The sequence below is a fragment of the Camellia sinensis genome, chromosome 15 (assembly GCF_055761805.1).
Source record: "Camellia sinensis isolate YWXY chromosome 15, ASM5576180v1, whole genome shotgun sequence".
NCBI classification, from domain to species: Eukaryota; Viridiplantae; Streptophyta; class Magnoliopsida; order Ericales; family Theaceae; genus Camellia; species Camellia sinensis.
Window position 1 is genome coordinate 132,074,007 of NC_138975.1, and position 22,943 is coordinate 132,096,949.

The following is a 22,943-nucleotide window of genomic DNA, read 5'->3' on the forward strand; positions in this document are numbered from 1 at the left end:
AACTAATGGAGCTGTTGAAGCCGCCAATAAGAATATTAAGAACATCTTGCAGAAGATGGTTGAGGCCTATAGGTACTAGCTGGATAAATTGTCATTCGCACTCTAGGGCTATAGAACTTCGATTCGGACATTTACAGGGGCAACCCCTTATTCTCTCATCTATGGGATGGAAGTCGTTTTGCCAATAGAAATTGAAGTGCCATTGCTGCGAGTTATGGTTGGGTGTCAGATAGTAGAGATAGACTGGCAACAGAGTAGATTTGAGGAGTTAATGTTGTTTGATGAGAGGAGGCTAAAGGCATTGTATCATGTTCAGGGTTACCAACGCAAAATTGCCAGGGCGTTTAACAAGAAAGTTAAGTCCCGTAATCTCAAGAAGGGAGATATGGTACTGAAAGACAACCGAGCTCCCATCCATGACCCTAGGGACAAGTTCAGACCCAATTAGATTGGTCCTTACATTATCAAAGCTATCTGGTCAGGAGGAGCAGTTATTCTCATGGAGCTAGATGGCCTGACATTTTCACAGCCGATCAATATAGACAAGTTGAAGAAATACTACACCTGAGAGGCTCGCTAGGCCGAAAACTCGAATGGGCGACCTAAGCAAAAGTTAGAGCATGAAAAATTAAAAATAAAGAAAAACTGAGCTCGCAAGGTTAAAAACCCTAAAGGGTAACTTTGGCAAAAGTTAGAGCTTAAAAAGAATGAGTTAATACTCGAGTGAACCTGAACCGAACTACGTAAGGCCTGATTCCCATCTTTGGGGTACGTAGACAACTTCATCCCACAGTTCGGATGTAACCATCTCTAACTCAACTGTCCTGTTCGTTTTTTTTCTGATCAAGTCATCTCTATTCATCATCTGTTAGATCGGCTGTGATTTTCATCTCGGGAAGAAAAGTTGGTTACAATGCGAAGCAGTACTGGTATTCAAGCAGGGGCAGTTATGATCTTTTAATTCGGGGTTGTACATCTTGAGTTGGTTCTGCGCGTGTCAGGTAGTGATCATTTTCGAAAATGGTTTTGGAAGGTTTTAATAAAAGTTGATTTTGTTCAAAATTTTACCTTTTACAACCTAGACCATTTTGGGACCAAGAGGAAAATTTTTAGTGCTCACAACCTTAATTCCATTGATTTCAACATGAAGTACATCTTTTAACTCTCTGATACAAATCAAAGTATAAAACTTGAAAATAAAGGTCAAAGCAATAAACTAGGGGCATAGGTGAGTCAGGTACTCCTGCGTCCTTTTCTCGTGCTTGCAGAAGCTTTTGTAGCCAAAGTGGGTCAGGCATGTGCCTTATCCTCAAGCCAAGCCAAGCACTCGCCAGAAAGGACATGATTGAAACTAGGGGCTGGGGCCAAAAGCTCTCTTGTCCTCCAGGTAGCAAGGTACCTAGCCAGGTGCAAAGCACGAATCGGGAATGAAGCCGAGTATTCTACCCCCTCCTCTGGGCAGGTCTGATCATGTCCAAATTGGCGTCTGAATCGGAAGGGAAAGTAGAATGCGCAGTGCATGAGGCCAATCAACTGTATGCCAAGCTGCCAAGTCATGCTGTAATTCATCATAGTCAGATTAAGCCAGGGGCAACGCCAAGCTATATTAGCTGCAGATCTGTTGCACATCTAGTTGCACCACCATCCCTCATTGGGAAAGTCCACTAGTCACTGGCGGAAGAAATAAGCTCGAGCTGAATACTCAAGACAAGGGTCTACCACCTTCAGCTTATCCATGAGCCATACCTGGGAAGGGATAAAAAAAAATAAGAGAGATTAAAGAATAAAGAGATGTGCGTGGAGAGAAAACTAAAGAATGGGCTTTTGTAGACACCCCATTTTTGACCGACCCTAAGACTCAGACGTCATCGATTGAGCACTTAGTGATAGTGCATGTTGTGCTCGTTTCGAGTTTCCGGAGTTTTGGCCGAGTGCATTGCCTCCGGGCCTCTGAACTCTTTGTAATTCAGCTCGGTTTGCGGATCAAGCCTTGTTTTCCTTGCCTGAGGGAAGGAGAGGTCTTGTAAACCCCTTCTTGTGGTTGTAGACCACTTTTCGTGGTCGTAGGCCACTTTTCTCGTTTGGAGACTACTTTCCGATTTTCAGAGCCTTTGGTCGCGCGCCTTGTCTCGGGATCGCTTAACGTTCTCCGTTTGGCGTGGTTTTTGAACCACACCTTGTTTCCTTGGCCTAGAGGGCCACTGTGGTTTGGGAGACCACTTTTGTGGTCACAAACCACTTTTGGTGCTTGTCAGCTAGTTTTCGAGGCTCCTGGCTGCGTGCTTTGCCTCCCGAACTTTCGTCTTGCATCCGTTTTGGTTTGTTTTTGGTACAAACCTTGTTTTCCTTGTTTGGAAGATGGTACGAGGGTGGGAGACCAGTTTCTCTCCCCGCAAACCATTGTCCTTCCTGCCAGCCAGTTTTTTGGTCTGACAACTAGTCTCCCTGATCTTTGGACCATCAAAAGTGGTCGGCCACAACACCATTTGCTTGTTTTCACGCTGCTGACCATCTCCCACCATGGCCGACCAGTTGTCTTCTTGGGAGACCACTTAAAGTGGTCGGCCGACCACTTAAAGTAGCTGGCCAACTACTTTTTGTCACCTTTTTAGAGATATTTTTGGCCAGCTGGCACAGCTAGAGAGCACAAGAACCATCCTCCATACACGTGTATGGAGGGATGGCCTTGAGCCTTAGCTTCTTGAAGAAGCTTGTGCTTTTTCTCTCTATAAGAGGGAGGCTCCCCCTCCCTCCTCCAGGTTCAGTTTTTTGGGTTAGAGAGTGATAAATACACCTTTATCTCTATATCTCTCTTTGCTTCATGTTTGTGCCTTAAAGTGTCATTTTGTCTTACTTTTGTACACAAACACACACTTAAATGCCTTCCTTTTGTTGCTGAGGCTTCTTGAGGCTTGTTTTGGTTGTTTTGGATTGGTTTTGATCAGAAAAACCTGCTAGAGTTGTGGTTTTGAAGGTGGTCTTCAAGGGTGAGCCTTTAACTCCTTAAACCCCCATTCTTCCTTAAGCTTTTAGCCTTACTTGCATATTGTTTTAAGCTTAACTCTAAACTATAAAAAGTTTTGATTTTGTATGCTTAAGATCTTTGTTTAAGGTCACTTTTGTGTTGGGGGTTGTTTACCGCCTCTTAGGCCTTGTTTGGCCTTGCTTTTTTTAGCCTTTGGGATCACCTCGTTTTGGCCTTCTCACCACTGAAACTCAAAGGAATTTCAGTGGTAGGAAGGGTGTTTTGAGGTCCCAAAAAGGAGAGGGTCATCCCCTCTCCTTGTGTCTTCAATACTTGTCTTGAATGCCTCATGTGTGAGCATGTTTGTTAAGTTTATGTTGGCTATATCTTAGCTTGTATTTGGGCTTATCTTGCTGAGGCATACCACTGTTTTTATTTGGTTTGGTCACTCCATGCATGGTCTATACACTTGTAGTGTAAATCTCACAGACTAGCTTTGTATGCTTCATGAAGTAGCATGTCGTTCAAGCTTGCCTTGAGTCCATTTCTGCATGTTTTTGGTGATTTTTTGCCATTTCATACCTCTGTTAGGGTTTGGTTTGGTCACCCCTTTCATGATCCATGCACTTGTAGTGCATTTCCATGAATTAGCCTAACATGCATCATGCTTTAACATGTCAGTCTAGCATGCTTTTGGCTTAACTTCAAGAAGCTTTTGTCCATGTTTTAGCATGCTCTAGCTCTGATTTTGGTTGTTTTGGCCATGCATGACTTGCTTTGTATAGTCATGGTTCAATCTAGCTTGTTAGCTTTGTGCACCAAGTCCACTAGCATGCATTACTTGGACTATTTGAATGATTTGACATCATTTATTATGTGATTTCAGTCCATGTTTCATGGTCATACACTCATGTCTTTCACTTATTCAATGCGTTGGAGGGTTTCCCCTTTTATGCCTTAACATGGGTCATTGCGTATGCCTTCATGCCTAAGCTTGCGAGCTATCATTTCAATGTGTTTTTAGGGTTATTTTGCCATAATATAACTCTGATTTTTGTTGGTTAAGTCATCTCATGCTTGGGCTTAATAGGTGTAGTGTAATTCTCCCTTTTGGCCTTGTATGCATCATGCCTTATGCCCTTCATCCTAGCTTGTTTTAGCTTTGGTCCATACATGTTTTAGACTTATCTTGGCATGTTCTAGGACTGTCTTGGGTTGTCTTTGCCATATGCTTCATGCTTTGTATAGCTGTAGTGCAATTAGCCTCGCTAGCTTTGTGCTTTGATGAATCATGCATGCTATCTTTGTGCTATTTAGATGATTTGACATCATTTAATACTTCATTTCAGAGCTTATAGCATGACTATGTTCCCACTTCATTCATGCTTTGAATGCCTTTGAGTATTGTGCATTGTTGCCTTGTTTATGGCTTAGTGTGTATGCATGCATGCCTAGGTCCTTGAGCCTCTATCTTAGCATATTTTGGTCTTTGTTTAGACCTATTTGAACTCTGTCCATGATTGGTTCATGCATTTGTGCCATGTATTGCATGCCCCTTTTGTAATCCTCTTTATTAGCTTCATGCTTTAAGGACCTTTGCATGCTAAGCTTCATGCTTTAAGGACCTTTGCATGCTATGCTTGATTTGTTTGAATGATTTGGCATCATTTCATACCTTATTTCAGTGCATTTACTGTTATCACACTTCCGCATCTGTCACTCCTTGAGCCTTCTCGAGGGTTGTGCTCTTAGGCCTACTTGATTGGCCAATGCATTGTGCATGCATGCCTTGCCTTTTGTGCCTTTATTTTGGTGTCATGGCCTCTGTTTTGGCATGGCTGAGGTCTACCCCATTTGGTTTAAGCCCATTGAGCATTGTGTATGCCATGTTACATCACATCGTGCATATTATGTTATTGTTTGCATTGCGCATGCCATGCTCTTAATTCGCATTGTGTATACCATGGTAGTCATTGCATTGAGTATGCCATATTGTCCATTGCATTTGTGTATGCTATGTTCATTTTCATTGTGCATGCTAGTTTTTGTTCTTATTGTTGCATGCTTATGTTATCTTGCATCGAATATGCATGCATTAGAATTGTGCATTGTGCATGCCATTAGCCTTGTTAGGTTGTTCATGTTGCATTCCATGTTTGCATGCTTAAGTCATATTGCATATTTGCATGCTTGTGTTGTATTGCATTTTTGCATACTTCATGTTACATAACATTGTGCATGCCATGGTTGTGTTGCATTGTGTTTGGAATAGGTGTTAGTCCAAACATGGGAAACAAGGGACGTTTCATACTTGAAGTGATGAAACGTGCCTCAATTCTCGGTCGCCGATGCTCTTGATCATACATGATGGAGTTCTAGGCATTTTATGTGTTTATGTGTGCATTCATTTCATATTGAATTGTGCAACTTCGCCTCTCGGCCATCATGCATTGAGATGCGTGTAGACACCCCATTTTTGACTGTCTTCAAGACTTGGACGTCATCGTTTGAACACTCGATGATCATCCATGCTCGTGTTCGTTTTGAGTTCTCGAAGGTCTCGGCTACACGTCTTGCCTCAAGATCTCTCAACTTGTCTGTTTTGTGCTTGGTTGTGAACCAAACACTTGTGTTTTTGCTTCTAATAGAAGAGGGAGGCTTGTTTGCCATGCCCTCAACCCACCGGCCAAGGCTTGAGGCCACCGGCCCTGTTTTCTTTCCATCGGCCAAGTGCATTGGCCGATCGGCACTGTTTTTGGTCGGCCGGCCATTGTGTTGGTCGATCGGCCATTTTTGCTGGCCGAACCCTGTTCATCTGCTTTATGCAGATATTTTATGCCAGCTGGATTAGCTGGCATGCACATTTGCTCCCCTCCATACACGTGTATGGAGGGATTTGCCTCTTGGTTTAGCTTGCTTTGGAAGCTTTGTTATTGAACTTCTATAAAGAGGGAGCTCCTCATCCCTCCTCAAGGGTTAAAAAAATTTCCTTAGAAAAGATAGATATAGCCTTGTATCTATCTTGCCTTGTTTCTCCATTTTTGTGCTTCAAAAGTGAGCTTTTGTCTTACTTTTGCACTTGAACACCTAGAATTACACCATCCTTGGGTTACTGAGGTATTAGAGGGTTGTTATTAGGGTTCTTGAGCTGTTTTTGATTAGAGAAACTTGGTGGAGCTTTGTTCTTGAAGAGGTTCTACAAGGGTGAGTTCCTTGCTTTAGATACCCCTTTCTTGCTTAAGCTTTTAGCCTATCTTGCTTATTGTTTTAAGCTTAGTTTATAACTGATAAAAGTTCTGATTTTTAGTGCTTAAGACCTTTGTTTCAGGTCATTTTTGTGTTTGGGGTTGTTTCCCCCCTCTTAGGCCTTGCTTGGCCTTGTTCTTGTGCTTTATTTTTAAGCTTTGAGACCACCTTGTTTAGGCCTTCTCACCACTGAAATCCAGAGGGATTTCAGTGGTAGGGATGGTGTTTTAAGGTCTTAAATAGGAGAGGGTCATCCCCTCTTCTTGTTGTCTTGAATGCTTGCATAAATGGCTTGTGTTGGTGGCTTGCATGCTTAGCTTGTTTTAGCTTTATTTCAGTGTGTATTAGGCTTTGTTTTGCCCTAATACATCTCTGTTTCAAGTTGGTTTAGACATACCAAGCATGCTTTGTATACTACTCTTGTAATCCCATGATTTGCCTTAACATGCACCATGTTGTAACATGTCTTTTTAGCATGATTTTGGCTCAACTTCATGAAGTTTCTAGCTTTGTTTTAACATGCTAAAGCTCTGATTTTGGTTGTTTTGGTTGTCCATGACTTGCTTTCTATAGCCACCGTGTAATCTAGCTTGTAGGCTTTGAGTTTTGAATCCTTTGACATGCTCTATTTCGACCATTTCAGTGGTTTGGCACCACTTGTTATGCTATTTCAGTCCATATAGTATGCTCATACGCTTGCACTTGTAACTTCTTTAATGCTTTAAAGAGTCGATACGTTATGCCTCATGAATGTGTCATTATGTATGCCACCATGCTTAGGCATTTGGGATGCCATCTAAGTGGGGTTTGGGGCTCATTTTGACATGCCATAACTCTGTTTTTGGTTGCTTAAGTCATGCCATGTTTGGCTTTGGTAGGTGTAGATTAACACCTCTTTTGTAGTCTTGCATCTCTCATGTTTTGGCCCCTTCGTTTTAGCTTGTTTTGGCTTTGGTCATTGCATGTTTTAGGCTCACTTTGGTATGCCTTAGGACTGTTTTAGGTTATCCGTGCCATATGCTCTCTGTCTTGTGTAGCTTTGGTTCAAGTCCCTTCACTAATCTTAGGCTTTAAGCCTTGTGCATGCTATGATCATGATTTGTCTATGTGATTTGGCATCACTCCTAGCATTATTTCAGAGCATGTAATGTTGTCACATTTGCATGCTTTTCATTCCTTTTAAGTGTTCTTGAAAGTTGCCTTTTATGCCTTAGTCTTTAGGCCAATTAGCATGCATCTTTGCATATGCTTTTGTCCCTTATTTCTTAGCATCTTGGCCATTGATTTGGGCCTATTTGAGAACTGTCCATCTTGGTTTAAGTCCATCCACGCATGTTGTTGCATGCTTGCCTTGCATGTTGTCGCATGCTTGTTGCATATTTAGTACCTTGCATGTTGTTGCATGTTAGTATATTGTATGTTGTTGTATGCTAACCCCATTGCATTTCGTTGCATGCCATGCTAGCTTACATGTTTAGGTTGTATGCCTATTGCATATTAGTTGTATGCCTGCCCCACATGTTGTTGCATGCTTGGGTTCTTTGCATGCTTGCTTGCATGCTTAGGTTGCATTGCATTGAGTGTGCATTCCCTTGCCTCTGAATCAACTATGATAGAGGTTGAGGGTCCTTGTATATTTTTGTGCATTTCATTTGATATTAATTGCACACTTGGCCTCTTTGCGCCATCATGCATTGAAATGAGTGATTGATGGCCCGAGAGCCGAAGACCATACTCCTTTGAGCTTTAAACCTGATAAGGAGGGTGGTTGTGCAAACATTTCCTTGAAAATGCATTGCCATGCTCTGTCTATCCTCTGTTGTAGCAAAAATAGGATTCTGCAGGAATAAATGGTTGATCGGCCATCTTCAGTGCCGGCCGGCTAACTTAACCTGGCCGAGAGCTCCACTTTTGGTCGATGATCATGTTCCCATGGCCGGTGCCTTCATATCTTGGCCGGTGAACTCCCACAGTGATCAGGGAGTGGTTCAGGAGCATCTTTGAGACTTGTGCAGTGTTCAGAGGTGCAGAGTAGTGTAAACAGAGGCAGCATGAGCATGGCGATGGATTTCTGAGCAAAGCCGTCCGAGCATGCATGCATCCCTCTTCCCGAGGCTGCTTTACTGCTTTACTAGCTTAGTTAATTTGTTTAATTAGTTAAGTGGTTTTGTAATAATTAATTAGCTTTGTTAGTTAGTTAATTTGTATTATTCTTTCGGACCCTCTGAGAGAGGGCCAATTATTGTAATAAGCGTGCGTGTGTATGATGCATGTCTTCTAACCCCACGTCTTTCTCCCTTTCACTTAACCGTTTATGATGGTTAGTTTTAGGGCATATTTGATTTAGCATACCTTATGCTGTGCATGTTTGCATCATTCATCTGTATTGCATGCACCGGGCTCGGCGTATCATACTAACTGCATTGTATTTCAATTCCTACTTGAATACATGTATCAAGTTGTCGCATTTCACATGACATTCTTAGATTAGCCGAGCCTATTCTAATTGCATTCCGCATGTGTTGCAATAGCCATTGCTAACATGAACTAGGATCATGCATGATTACTAACTAGTTTCTTGTTTTGGCTCGGAGTATATTGTGAGTGTTTATGCTTTAGCATCTTGCATGTATGTGAATGTTAACATGACAGCATGCTTGCCATGAGGCTAACTGCTTATATGATATAACTGCCTGAATGCCTGTGGGTCAAGGTTGAATTGCTTGAATTGGGATAATTCATTGAAATCCGTGTATTAGCCTACTTACGAGTAGCAAAATTCAAATTATTTTCCAAATAAACGGATATGCGATGTTGTGTTCCAAATTAGGCAATCTAGTCTATACTTGTGTGTTGTACGCATCACATAGTAATTCTAGCTAATTAATCAGAATAAGAATGCATGTGTTTTCAAAAACAAGATATCATGCTTAGTATAGGCCAATCTTTGATCGGGCGAGCGAGGGTGCTCATAGATGACTTTTCCCAATCGTACCCAAGTTCCCGAGCCAAGACAACTTTGGTGATGACGGACACGTGGCCTTAGGCACGAGTCAAGGTTTCCTAAATCCCCCCAAAATAAAATATTTAGGTGGCGACTCTGTATTTGGTAAAGCAGTCCATGTTTGACACTTCTTTCTTAAAAATCAATTTTCTAAAACGATTTGCCTGATTTGGACTCTTTGGTGATTTATCAATCTCACATCGCACATTGTGGGATCAGATTAAGAACCGTGACAAATGAGTCTGAACTGTAGCATGGGGCCCCCCGAGGCACGTCTACAGTTTCTAGCGACTCTGTTGGGGAGTTAGAGAACTTAACTCAAACTCATGATATCTTGTTTTGATTACACTTATGTGTTTTTTTGCATTGCATTTGCATTGGTGCGCCTAGGACACCGTGTTTGCCATCTGCTATTCCTGAACGGTTTGTCGGAGGCTCGCTTTGAGAAGCGTGCCGTAAGGCTGACCGGTTACGGGCTCTGCCACGACGGGAACACAAACCTCGATTTTTACCGGGGAACCCCCTTTGACCATTTGACCTAGTGCATATTGGAATCCATAGTGACTATTCCAAGCTAGGACAGGTTGCCTACCCGATTACAGGTTGTTTGAAACTGCTGCGTGCGTAGTAAAACCCTAGCTCCTAACAAAATAGGACAGGGAAACCATACCCCAACATAGGGGTGTTTTGGCTCTCATTTGCTTGTTATGTGCTTTTACAGTTGTGCCACTACAGGGAATGCATATATCAGTTTGCAAGTCTGGGTATCAGGCCTACGGGCATCAGTAACAGTGTTTTGAGAATCAGTTATATCTGCGGGAATCAGATTCAAATTTGGGGCAGTGATTTTGGGGAACAGTGACCAGTAGTAGAGTATAGTTATTCAGCTATGCCTATGTCAGTTCTGATGAAATTGGGCTGAAATGCTACCTGTTTTCTCTTTTAGTTCAGCGATTTAGTTCAAAATAGCCAGTGTTCTCCTTCGCTGAGGTAAGGCAGACGTTTGATCCGTCAGTCACCGGTCACATCACCTCCGTTCAGTTCAACGGACTTATGATGACACAAAATTCAGAGGAAATTATGGTTATGGTAGCCGCGTTAAACCAAGGAATCATCTTGCAGGGCGAGACCGACGTTGAAGTACCACATCCACCCAGGTCGCCTGCCGCACATTCGATCTGGGAACCCCAGTTGTTTCAAGCTCGTGAGCCAACCACATTTGAGTTAATGGAGATGATTGGCGACCTCCATAGATCTATGGCTGATCTGACCTATGGAATGTCAACTCCGCCACCAACCATATCGTATGCTGGGAACTTCATACCGCAGGAGTCCCCGCTACTGGGGCGAATTGTAATAGAGCTCAGCCAACCTGAAGTTGTCTCAAGCTTTGGCAATGACATGTCAACGACAACGGGGCTTCGCACTGATATAGCAACCCAAACCTTCCACCAAGCTGAGGCGAATGATAAGGACAAGGCGAAGGTGGACACTGATCCCTATGAACAACTTCGGCAAGCTGTTGAGGCCCTGAAAGCCGGGGGGTTGAATAAGCAACAAGTACTCGCAGTTGTGGCTAAGACTGTGGATGGCATTTTCCCTGCTCAGACCGAGAGCAGTTCAAGCCAAAGGGAAAATTGGGATAGGGACCGTCGTGCCAGAACAGTTCCTTCCAATCCTACCCCTGCACCTGGAAAAGATCAGAGAGCCAAGGCAGCACCTGCCGATCCTTTTGCTAGTGCGTCCAGCAAAGGTCCACAGACTTCGAAGTATCTGCCCCGAGGTCGCAGGGTCTTTCATGCCCTCTACATGCCTTTGTCCAAGGCTCTTCGAATCCTCACTGAAAAAGGTCATCTCAAACCTCTTGAGCCTCGGCCTCTCCCGAGTAATCTCCCTCTCTCACATGATGCTACCCAGTACTGTGCGTACCATCAACAGCCTGGTCACACCACCGACAACTGCTTCTGACTTCGCCATGAAGTATAGGATCTATTTGACAACGGAGTCATCCTCCCACTGAGCTCAGCAAAGTCTATCACCACTGGGTTGGTGGACTTCGAGGATAATACAAGCATGTGATCAGGGGTTGGTCCACCTACCGGTGGTGCCCAGTTTACTTCAGATATGGTGTGTGGCACACACTGTTTTGAGCATTTGCGAATGCTGGTTTTTGTAGCTTCCGACTTGGGTGTCGAGTCAGTTCTGTGGTTTTGTTTGAGTCTGCCTCTTTGATTTGAGCCAGTCTTTTTTGATTAAGGGTCTGTCTTGTTTTATCGAGTCAGTCCTGTTGTACAGGAGTGTAGACACCCCATTTTTGACCGCCCTTAAGACTTGGGCGTTACTGATGGTTTACTTGGTGGAGATAGGTGTGCAGGGGAAATGTTCAGTTTCTTTGGCAAGGAGAGAGGCAAATCCTTCAAAACACTTTGTTTAGGGGTTTGGAGTTGAAGAAGAGAGGAAAGGAGAGGAGAAAACTAGTTTGGGAGAAGTTCGGCATGAATCCGGGTAGAAGCGAGTCGAGCAGCCCTCGCTGAATCGGGCTTGTCTATCTGTACGCTTGGAGTTTAGCTATGGGGCCACCACCGTCGGAAAGCTTACTTCCGGGGCTTCATTTTGCACTCAAGAATCTCCTAGAGCCGAGTCCGGGTGGGGGAGATATGATCAGTTGAAGTCGGGCATCATCCCGGTTGGATCGAATCTGCGCGGCTTCACGAAAAAGGGCATAACTCTTTGCACAGAAGGAATTTTAATGCAAGGTTTGCGCCATTGGAAAGATAACTTCCGGGGCTTCAATTTGGACACCAACCGGCACTTTTTTGACCTCACCGGCCACCCATCGGCACTATATTTATCCGACCGGCAATTTATTGTGCCGACCGGCAATTTATTGTGCCGACCGGCAGGTTAAAGTAGCCGACCGGCCTTTTTTGCTAGCCGACGACCTTCCGGAGCATTTTGCAGATTGAGTGGATTCCAGCTGTGCCAGCTGGAGGGCATAGACTGGATCCTCCATACACGTGTATGGAGGATCTTGGCTCTTGGTTTTGAAGCTTCTAAGAGAAGTCTTACTCCCTTGGCTCTATAAAGGGAGCCCTCTTCTTCCTTATACTAGGTTAGAAGAAAACCAGCTGGAGCATTATACATACAACCCTATATCTATACATTCAACCCTCTCTTCCAAGCTCCAAAGTCCATTATCCTTGGCCATTTACACACCAAGCCATAGCACAACACCACCACTTCCATTTCCAGCAGCTGGAGGCTGTTCTTCAAAGCCTAAGGAGCCACAAACTCAAGCCAAGAAGCCATCAAAGTTTGGTCTTCAAGGGTGAGTAGCATTTCCTCTCTTTTGAGCTTTTTCTTGTATCATTTCTTAGCCATATTTGCTTACGGTTTTAGGCTCCGACCTTAACTGAAACTAGGTCTATTTTGAGCTATTCTACATGTTTGTTGAAGGGCTCAACCCTCTTTGAGAACCCTATCTCACACTTTCTTCATTACCCCTTTGTATGCCATTATTTTGCATGATTCTTTTAGCCTATGTGTGATCTGTTTTCGAGCCTGAGGTAAACTGTGAATAGGCTTATTTTGAGCCCTTCTTCAACATTGAAGAAGGGCCCATCCTTGTTTGGGACCTCCATGTACCACTTGCCATTGTAGCCCTCTTTGGCCCCCCTTTTTTTGCATAATTTATTAGCCTGTTTTTCTTCTGTTTTTGTGGCTTGGTCCGAACTTAAAGTGGCCATATTTTGACCCCCTTGTCATGTTTCATTAAGGGTCTTTGGCTATTTGATGAATATTTTGTGTACTTCATGTTATAGCCCTCTTGTGGCCTTAATCTTGCATAAATTGTTTGCCATGCTTGTATCTGTTTTCGAGCCTTGTCATCTACTGAAAAACATCATATTTTTGGTCCCTCTTCAGTGTTGTAGAAGGGTATTTTTCTGTTTGGGTTTTGCATCTACCACTTGCTTCATTACCTCCCTTGCGGAGCCGTTTTTGTATGCCATTTTAGCCCTATCTTTGCTTGCTGTTTGGCCATGTCATAAACTGTAAAAATGCTTGTCTCAGGGCTTCCTTGCTTCTGTCTTCATGCTCCATGTCCATATTGTGCATGCTTTGTATAGCTGTAGGCCATTGTGTATGCCTAATTTTGCATTTCGGGTCGCATGTCATGCATCGGGTGCCATTTTGCCATGATTCGGGGCTGTTTCGGGTCATGTTTAGCTTCTGAAATTTGCATGCTAGCATATCATCTTGCCATGTCTTGTTAGAGTGGCATTCCGTGCCGTAGGTTCGGTCCTCGGTTTGCGTGCACGCGTGCACGTACTTCGAGAGTCCCATTTTCATCCGCTGGCATCCTATGTGAGTGTGGCTAAGGCTCACTCATGTTGGTATAAGCCCATATCACATTTTCATGTCATTTACATTGCGTATGCCATTGCCTCGGTTTGCGTGCCCGTGTGCACGCATTTCGAGGCACTTCGTTTTCATCCATCGGCCTCTTATGTGAGTGTGGCTGAGGCTCTCTCATGTTAGTATAAGTCCATGTTGCATCCTATATGCCGTTTTAGCCATTGCATTGCATATGCCATTGCCTCGATTTGCGTGCCCGTGTGCACGCATTTCGAGGCACTTCATTTTCATCTTATGGCCACTGATGTGGGTGCGGCTGAGGTCCACTCACATTGGTGTAAGTCCATCTCGCATTGTGTATGCCATGTTTCAATGCGTTGTGCATGTTATGTTGTTAGCATTGCGTGTGCCATGTAGTTATATTGCATGTTTGTATGTTTGCTTGCATGCTTAGGTCGCATGTGCATTGTTGTGCATTGCCTCGCCTCTTGACCAATCATGATTGAGGTTGGGTCACTTGTATGTTTAGTGTGCATTGCATTTGACATTGAAACGCATACTTGACTCTTTGGCCATCATGCATCGAAATGCGTGATTGGTGGCCCGAGGGTCGAGGGCCATGCTCCCTTGAGTCCATTACATGATAGGGAGTGTGTCCATGCATATATTTGCCTAAAAACCCCATGCCATATACTGTCTACTCTCTGTTGCTGTCAAAACTGTCTTCTGCAGGAAGCTTCTGCCGACCGGCAGAATTTAGTGCCGACCGGCAATCTTTGAAATGCCGATGGCCCGATCAACAGCCGATGGAAGTTGTGAAATGCCGGTGGGAATTTCCCCTAGCCGGTGGTGCTCTGCAGCATGCAAGGAACCTGTCCTGGAGTTTTGGCAATTTTCAGAGAGACAGGGCAGTATAAACAGAGGTGGCAGTGTTATGGTACGGGCTTTCCGGGCGAGACGGATCCGAGCATGCATCACTCACGTATCCCGAGGCGGGGGCCGTGGCCACCTTCCCTTTGCATTTAATTTATTGATTAAATAGGAATTCTGTAATAATTAATTAAGTAGTTAGTTATTTATTCGGACTGTAATATTTATTTGGTCCCTCCGAGTGAGGGTAAATATGTAATAAGTGTGTGTGCGTGTGATGTATGTCTTCCAACCCCACTTCTTTCTTCCCTTTTATTTACCTGCTTATGATGGTAGATTAGGGCACATTTATTTTAGCATACCTTATGCTATGCATGCGTGCATTCATGCATTTGTTGACATGCATTAGGCTCGGTACATCACGCTAACTGCATTTGTACTTCAATTCCAAATTGAATACGTGCATCAACTGATCGCATTTCATATGCCATGCTTAGGTTAGCCGAGCCTATCTAATTGCATCCTGTATGTGCTGCATTAGTCAATTTGACATGAACTAGGACACGCATGTTTTGCTAACTAGTTTACTGTTTTGGCACGGAGTACGATGTAAGTATTTATGCTTTAGCATCCCGCATGTGCGTGAATGTTAACATGACAGTATGCTTGCCATGCGGCTAAATGCTTATGTGTTAAACTGTTTGAATGCCTGTGGGTGAAGGTTGGATTGTTTGAGTTGGAAAAACTCATTGAAATCCGTGTTTTAGCCTACTCGCGAGTAGCAAATTCCAAAGCATTTTCAAAACAAACGGATATGCAATGTTTCTTTCCAAATTAGGCAATCTAGTCTATACTTGTTTGCTGCGCGCATAACATAGTAATTCTAGGCTAATAAATGGAATAAGAACACATAACGTTTTCAAAATCGGATATCACGGTTAGTAGAGGCCGGTCTTCGGACCGGGCGAAAGGGGGTGCTCATAGCTGACCTTCCCCGATCGTACCCAAGCTCCCGAGCCGAGACAACTCCGGTGATGACGGACATGTGGCCTTCGGCACCGAGTCAGGGTTTCCTAAATTCTCCCATTTTAAAATATTTAGGTGGCGACTCTGTATCTGGCAAAGCAGTCCATGTTTGGCACTACTTTTTCAAAAATCTGTTTCTCAAAACGATTTGCCAGATTTGGACTCTTTGGTTCAGATTAAGAACCGTGACACAAATCGAGTCCGAACTGTAGCGTGAGGCCCACGCGGGCGCGTCTACAGTTTCTGGCGACTCTGCTGGGGAGTTTTTAGAGAGCTTGACTCGAACTCGTGATATCCTGTTTTGATTACACTTATGTGTTTCTTTGCATGTGCATCGGTGCGCCTAGGAACACAGTGTTTGCCATCTGCCATTCCTGAACGGTTTGCCGGAGGCTTGTCTTGTCAAGACATGACCATAAGGCTGACCGGCTATGGGCTCTGACAGCATGGGAACACAAACCCCGGTTTTTACCGGGGCACCCTTTTTGACCACTCGACCTAGTACATTTTCGGATCCATACTGACCATTCCAAATTAGGACAGGCTGCTTACCCGATGTTAGGTTGTTTGAGAACTGCTGTGTGCATAGTGAAACCCTAGCTCCTGACAAAATAGGACAGGGAAACCCTACCCCAACATAGGGGTGTTTTGGCTCTTTTTACTTGCTATGTGCTTTTAGAGTGTATCTCTATAGGAATGCATATATCAGTTTGCAAGTTTGGGCATCAGGCCTGTGGGCATCAGTATTTGGGGAATCAGTTTTACCTGAGGGTATCAATTTTGGGACAGATATTTGGGAAATAGTGATCAGTATTGAGCACAGTCATTCCACTATGATTATATCCGAGCTGAGATGCTGTCTGTTTTCTCTTTTGCAAGGTAGTCCTGGAACCATAGCTTCAGAAGGCTCCGATATCCCCCGGGTACATTGGACTAGTGCTGATAGACTTTGTTAGGTCAGAAATTCAATTCAAGGGCAACCAGTGTTCTTTTGCCGAGGCAAGGTAAAGAAGGGCCAAACAGGGCTCATCGGTTCATCTGATCCGACAGTCACCAGCCACATCACCTTTGTTCGGACTCAGCAGACCATGATGGCACAGGGTTCAGAAGAATTTGTGGTCGTGATAGCAGCGTTAAATCAGGGAACTGCCATGCAGGCTGAGACCAGTATTGAAACGCAGCGCCCACCTGGGGTATCTGCCTCACATCCAGCTTTGGAACCCCAGCCAAACTTTGACCCACTTCCGCCGGTTGAAGATTTGCCGTGTCTGAATTCTCGGGAAAGGTTGACTCAAGCTCAGGTGCTCAGACCCCTGGTGCAGCCTACTGAGAGGCTTCGACCCTTTCATGTTAATGAGCTCAACCCGACTACAGTGAAGATTGCGAACCTTGAGAAGCAATTCAAAAAGGCCCAGGGCCTTAACTCCATTCCCGACATTGAGGATGGGCACACCGAGGCTGCCGTTCGGCTCCCAGACAGATTCAAAATGCCATGTATTGACCGTTTCGACGGGTCTGGAGATCCAATGGTACATATCCGACTTTTCTTGGATGTCCTAAAGCCGATGGGACTGACTAAGCCACAGAAACTCTCTCTATATGGAAGAACCCTGTCGGGTGTAGCAGCTACTTGGTACACTAAGTTGGAGGACAAAGTGAAGCAAGACTGGGAAGAATTGGCTGAGGCCTTTGTTGATCAGTATTCCTACAATACCCAAGTTGAAATGACCATGCAAGAGCTTGAAACAACCCGCCAGAACCCAACAGAGCCTTTTGTGGAATTTGTAGCAAGGTGGAGGGAAAAGGCAGCACAGATGACAGATCGTCCTTCTGAGAGGGATCAAGTGCAAATGATGGTGCGAAACCTCGAGCATGATATGTTGCAAAAGTTGATAGTCGCTCCATTATTCACTTTCAAAAGTTTGCAGGAACTGGGGGCTCAGGTCGAGAATGCGTTCAACAGCGGGATCATTCCCAGAACAAGTGAACCGACAAGGAGGGCGATTGCAGGGAGTACCAATGTTGGTAGTAGCGTCATTCCCAAACCCACCGAGATCAATGCAGTCGCCATAGCCAACCCTTTTGCCAAACCAAGCCTACAAACAGCCGGTCCAGCCCGAGCTCAGGGCAGAACTTTCACTCCCCTCTATATGAGCCTGACTAGCGCACTAAAAGCCTTGATGGAAAGAGGGCATCTCAAACCCCTCGATCCTCAACCTCTGCCTAACCCACTTCCAGCCAGACATAATCCCTCCAAGTACTGTATGTACCATCAGCAGCGCGGTCATGGCACCGACCGTTGCTACCGCCTTCGTCATGAGGTCCAAAATCTCATCGACGACCGGACGATAGCTCCACCTTCAGCCCCCGATGACCAAGTACCTCATCCACATCTCAATCTGATCCACACACTGGCCGTCCCTTACGACCCCAGCGTATACATCACCCCGGCCCATCTACCCAAGCCTGAGGTGTTTATCCCGGAAAGCATGAACTTATGCATGATGGGTGCATCTGAACCCCAATTATCTCAAACCCATGAACCCACTACTTCTGAGCTGATGAAGATGATCGAAGATCTTCAGAGAACTGTGGCAGATCTAGCCTTTGGGGTTTTGGCCCCATCATCAACCACATCACGTACCAGGGAGTTCATGTCTAAAGGCTCCCCAACTTTGGGACGGGTTGCATTGGAAGAAGGCCAATCTCTTGACAAAGTGGAAGCGACGGGTAAGAGCAAGGTAGGAGCAGGAAATGGTCACCATGAACACCTTCGCTGGGATATTGAGGCTTTGAAAGCTGAGGGACTGAACAAAGAGCAAGTCCTCGCAGTTGTCACAAAAACTGTGGATGACACTTTCGCCACTCAGAATGAGAGCAGTCTGAATCAAGGGGCAAGCCGGGAGAAGCGCCTTTGTACCAGGAATGTTCCCTTCAGCCCTAATCCCTTGCTCGGAAGAGATCAGCAAACCCAGTCAGCGCCTACCAATCCCTTTGCTGGTGCATCCAGCAAAGCTCCACAAACCTCAAAATACCCACCTCGAGGCCAGAGGGTATTCGCACCACTGTACATGTCTTTATCGGCGGCCTTGAGGGTCCTGATTAGAGAGGGGGATCTAAAACCCCTGGAGCCGCGACCACTGCCAGATAGACTTCCTTCCACCCATGATCCGACCAAGTACTGTGCCTTTCATCAGCAAGTCGGCCATGTCACTGATGGTTGTTTCCGTCTTCGCCACGAAATACAAGATCTGATTGACAATAAGGTCATCGTCGCACCAACTCAACAAAGTCTATCGTCATTGGATCAGTGAACCTGGGGGATAATGCGGTGCGATCGGGGGATGAACCACCTGCGGGCGGCGCTCAGTTTACTTCAGATGTGGCGTTTGGTATGCACAATTCTGAGCAATGTGCGAACACTAGTTTTTTGTACTTTCTGACTTGGGTATTGGGTCAGTTTTGTTGTTTTGTATATGGTCAGTCTTTTTGTACTAAGTCGGTCAGGTCTGTCTTGTTGTATCGAGTCAGTCTTGTTTTGTTAAAGTCAGGTGATTCCGGGGGTGTTACCTCGGGCATCACTATTTTGTTTTGTGTTTGTCTTTTCGCTTTCTTTTGAGCCTGTTTCTGCCATGGAGCCAGTTACACCAACAGTTATGAATGAAACAACAGTGGTTTTTCATGATTTTGTGCTTACTTCTGCCTTGTGTTAGTTGTACCAAAAAGTCGAATGGGACGACAGTGCATTTCACCTGCTTCTCTGTGCTTTTAAGTCATTGCGTTAACCTAAGTTTTTCGAAGCTGTTTTTGAACATTGTGATGAAAACGAAGAGGAAGGAATTCCTCAGGTTTTTGCAACAATTTGATCATTTGAGAGAAAGAGAGGCATGCTAAGCCTTTAATGATCGAGATCATGCTTGTTAATATGAGTACTGAGAAGGATCCTGGCTTGATCCAGATTGGTCCCACACTGTCTTCAGCGCGAGCGACTAGTCGCTTTCTTAAAAGATTTCAAAAAAACGTTTTGCGCGATCCTGCGAAGACCTGTGTGGAATCGCTCTTGAGATTGTGCAGCCTAGGATCGCTCTCAGCCTCGAGACTCGACCCCTCATTTTCAAACCTTGAACTTGGATTCAGAAGGTTCAACGATCAACCACAATGTGAAGCCTGTGTGGCCTGATTTGAAGCAGCCCATGAATTAGGGGCAGGGAAGTCAGACCAAGAAGATCAGATGTCATCAAAAGAAACTTGCAAAGCTAGATCAGAAGTATCCCTGGAACTAGGGGCAAAAATGCCAGATGTGCTCGAAGAGCCGAAGATTGGTCGTCCTGCAAATCAATGAAGACCGGCAAGAACGCCAAATCCCAGAGGGAGGAAAGAGAAAGTATTGTTAAAGAAAAATTGAGTTCCGATCTACAACACTAGGGGCAAATCCAGCCCCTATGGGATGGACTCCTGCATTGTCAGCGAACAACAGTCACTCTCCTGGATTCAGACGGATTCGAGATCTCAGAACCATTTGACATGGACAAAGCTACACTTTTACCCTTGAGAGGCTCGCTGGGTCGAAAACCCGGAAGGGCGACCCAGGCAAAAGTTAGAGCAAGGAAAAAAGGAAAAGAACAAAAAAGAAAAGAAAAAAAGGGAAGAAAAGAAAAGAAAAAAAAGAAAAGAAAAAAAGAAAGAAAAGAAAAGATAAAAAATGAAAAGAATTGAAAAGAAAAGAAGAACAAAGCTCGCAAGGCCGAAAACCCGCAACAGGCGCCTTGGAAAAAGTTAGAGCCTAAAAAGGAGAGGTTAATACCCGAGTGTACCTTACCCCGAACTACGTCAGGCTTGATTCCCATCTTTGGGATACGTAGGCAACTTCATTCCGAAATCCAGCCGTAAAACACTTCAAATTCAACTGTGTCCATGTAATGGTTTTGATCATATTTGCCTTCTCTGTATCCGAGAGTTCGGTTGTCATCGTTACTCTAAGGACTGATTGCAATGCGCTACGATGCCATCCAAACAAGGGGCAACTTTCCGTTGCCATACAGTGTGCCGCGGTGCCATTCAAACAAGGGGCAACTTTCTGTTGCCGTGCAGCTCTTTTCAAGCAAGGGGCAATTTTCCTTCGGATCTGAAGTTGCGCGTCTTAAGAGTAGGTTCCGTGCTTGTTGAGCATTGGCCGTTTGCAAAAATAATTTTTGAGAATCTTTATTGAGGTTGACTGATCTCTCGAAAATTATTCCGTCTTTTCCAAAACTGGACCATTTCTTGGACCCAAAAAGGAAAATTTTCAGTGCTCATAACCTAACTTGCATGATTTTCAAATCAAAAATTGAACAAGTATGTTAATCTAACTCTCATATTGGTCAAAATTGTTTTAGTAGAAAACCAAAACAAAAAATGGTCAAAATGGTGAACTAGGGGCACGGTTGAGTCAGGCTTCCTGTCTTTCCCCCATTGTCAATGCATCTGCCAAAAAGGCACTCTACCTGCCAGAAAAGGGCACCACTGAAGCTGACCGCAAAAGGGCAGAAGGCTCTCACATCCTCCACGCAATGAGGTATCAAGCCAAGTGTGAAGCACGAACGGGAACGGATCAAGATATTCCACTCCTTTGTTTGGACAGATGTAATCACGTCCAAACTCCCCAGTAAGAGCATCGTCAACCAATGTCGATTGTAGATCTGCTGCACATCCAGCCGCATCGCAACCCCTCTGTGGGAGAAAGTTCACTATTGTGAGCAGAAGAAGAGAATCTAGCAGAATGCTTGGGGCAAGAACCCGCAACTTTCTAGTTTATCCATCAACCACCCAGGGGAGGGATTGAAAAATGAGAGATTGAAGAATAGAGAGATGTGCAATGAGAGAAAAAGTGAGAAAAGGGATTTTTCAGAAAAACAGAGCCTGAGGGCCGAGCGATGCGAGAATCACAAATGAGAAAGGGTGGGAAACAATACCCGGGGAAACAGGCTCCATGTGCACATTTGAGTCTTGTATTTTATTTTGTCTGTCTCGATTCTCATTTTGAGTCGCTTCGAGTGTTACTCGATGTGTTTAGGTTGTTTACCTTTGTTTTTCACTTGTCGAGTCGTTTTGGCTGTGGCCAGTCGTCGGCTCAATACCCGGTTAAGAACTCATTTCTCAATTTCCAAAAAAAAAAATCATCTTGTGCTCAGAGTGCTGTGCCATTCTCCACATTTGTGCAAAACAGTACTTGTTCTTTCATAAAACTGCAGGGTCCACCCCCGATAAGTGTGAACAGTAGATCAAGGACCTATCTGAAGCTATGTAGGTTCCGGACTGCAAAGCAAAAGAAAAAAAGGAAAATTTGGAGCATCTTAGGGTGTTCCAGCTTTGGCAAGATCCGAGACTGCATTTCAGGTGCACCTTCCCAGACCTCGCCATTTCCCTGGAGTATGAGTGTATCTCGACCCCAAGTGTAAGCCTGCTTCAAGTCAGAATGGCAATTAAAGCAGCAGCAGATGTTATCTCTCGCCAATATGAACAGGGTGTACCCTTTTTGAGCTGAGTGTGTTGCAAAGTCCTCTAAGAGGTAAATCAGAGGCACTTACATGTTTGATGCCCTTCCATTGCATAGAATGTGCACTTTCATATACACTTCTGTTACATATGTGCCGCGCATCGTTACGATTTATGCATAGAATATGCTTGCTTTAGATTCTGCATAGAATTTGCTTTCAATATTGCATAGAATATGCTCCTGTTTCTTGCATAGAAAATGCACTCTTCCATACTTGCATAGAAAATGCACCTCATTTGCATAGAACATGCATTCATTCGCGTTATCTTGCGCACCTTACTTGCACTTGTTAGTGCATTGTATTTTCTTCGCGCTATCTTGCGCATCGCACTGTTTTGTGCATTACATTTCCTTCGCGCTATTTTGCGCATCGCACTATTTTGTGCATTGCATTTGTTCGCGCTATCTTGCGCACCTTACTTGCACTTGTTAGTGCATTGTATTTTCTTCGCGCTATTTTGCGCATCGCACTGTTTTGTGCATTACATTTCCTTCGCGCTGTTTTGCGCATCGCACTATTTTGTGCATTGCATTTGTTCGCGCTATCTTGCGCACCTTACTTGCACTTGTTAGTGCATTGTATTTTCTTCGCGCTATTTTGCGCATCGCACTATTTTGTGCATCACATTTCCTTCGCGCTATTTTGCGCATCGCACGATTTTGTGCATTGCATTTGTTCGCGCTATCTTGCGCACCTCAATTGCACTTGTTAGTGCATTGCATTTGTTCGCGCTATTTTGTGCATTGCACTGTTTTGTGCAGTTTACATTTCGCGTTATTTTACGCGCCTCAATCGCACTTTCTTGTGCATTTCAAATCACTCGCGCTTTCTTGCGCATCGCACTGTTTTGTGCATCACATTGTTACATTCGCGCTATTTTGCGCACCTCAATCGCACTATTTTGTGCAGTTTATCACTCGCGCTCTCTTGCGCATCGCAC